The sequence below is a fragment of the Triticum dicoccoides genome, chromosome 6A (assembly GCF_002162155.2).
Source record: "Triticum dicoccoides isolate Atlit2015 ecotype Zavitan chromosome 6A, WEW_v2.0, whole genome shotgun sequence".
Lineage (NCBI taxonomy): Eukaryota > Viridiplantae > Streptophyta > Magnoliopsida > Poales > Poaceae > Triticum > Triticum dicoccoides.
Genome location: NC_041390.1, coordinates 241,792,325 through 241,793,852, shown reverse-complemented (window position 1 = coordinate 241,793,852; position 1,528 = coordinate 241,792,325).

The window sequence follows — 1,528 nt, the reverse complement described above, 5'->3', positions numbered from 1 at the left end:
TCCCTCCGTCCGAAAATACTTGTCATCAAAATGGATAAAAAGAGATGTATCCAGAACTAAAATACGTCTAGATACATCCCCCTTTATCCATTTTGATGACAAGTATTTTCGGACGGATGGAGTATATATTTAGACCCTGAGGAGCCAACAGAAATGTGTGTCACCAAAAACCGCACAAGGGAGACAGGGTCGATCAGAAGACCCCCTTTACCCTGCATGCGGCCCAAAAATATGTATGGGTGGTGTGTGATCTGTTCAAATCCCCAATGCACAACTTTGATTGGGCACCAACTACATTACAAACCAAACACCATACCCCCTAGCCAGGTTCAAGACGTACGATGCCAGTTCCCCAACTTCGAGGCAGGGTGGGGCGTGGGTATCTGTCACAACCTAGCTAGTCATGCATTAGAGTGTTGCATCATGTTTACTCTTTCATCAGAAACTTGAAATGGGGATGACAGAACCCCCAGTCCCCTCTGAAACCAACTAGGGTTACTAAAATAATTTTTCAATGAACCTGAAATGCCCTTCTAAAATGCCCATCATTTTTGTCTTGGTTCAGAACCTCTGCCAAAAATGGTGCACATTTTCCTAGGCCATCCTAGGGTTTTTGAATTAAATCATAAATATTTGAATTTGGGCATTTAAAATAATATAAAATATTTAAATGCTCAAATATCTCCAAACTAAAATGTTTCATGTTGGAAATAATCCAACTATGGGCCAGGAATAGTTTGGTGATTTTTGAACTAGCCTAGGTATTTTATTTAATTCAACAAAGTTGCAGAAGTATTAGAAAAACAGAAAACAGAAAAATATATAAAGGGAGAAGCTTACCTGGGCTCCTCCCTGTGCGGCCCAGCCAGCTGGCTGGCCCAGCCAGCAGCCGGCCCAGCCCACCTCCCTCCTCTGTCGTCTTCGTCCCGACAGAGGGAGGGGAGTGTGGCCGGCGCGCGCGCGCGCCACCGCGCAACGCCACCTGCTCGCCTGCTTGCCTGCCCTCCCCTCCTCGCTCGACGCCCTGGACGACGCCACGCCTCTCCCCCTGCTCTCTCTCACTCTCCCCCGGTTCTCCTCTCCTCTCCCTCGCTCTCTCTCTCTCACGGCCGAACACCACCGTCGCCGCCGTTCGCCATAGCCATCGTCTCCGGCCACCCCTCGCTCCCCCGACTAGCTCAGAAGCTCCGCCTCGACTCCCTCTTCCTCCCCACCGCTCCACGGGTCCCCGGAAGCCCTGCATCGCCGCCACGTCGCCGTTCCCCTCTTCGGGCTCCGACCGTCGTCGCCGTCGAATTCACCATCACCAGCGCGTCCCCGAGCCCGCTAACCATCCCTGCAGCTCCGCGGTGAGCCCCCGGATCGTTTCCCCCTTCTTCCCTGGTCTCTTTCGACTTCTAGGCCCTAGCCCCACCTCGGCCGAGAGCTCCACGCCGCCGGCGATGTCGCCGTCGTGGCCACGGTCGCCGTAGCGCCCAACCGAGCACACCATCGTGCTCCCCACCTCACCAGGAGCACGCAGCACGCA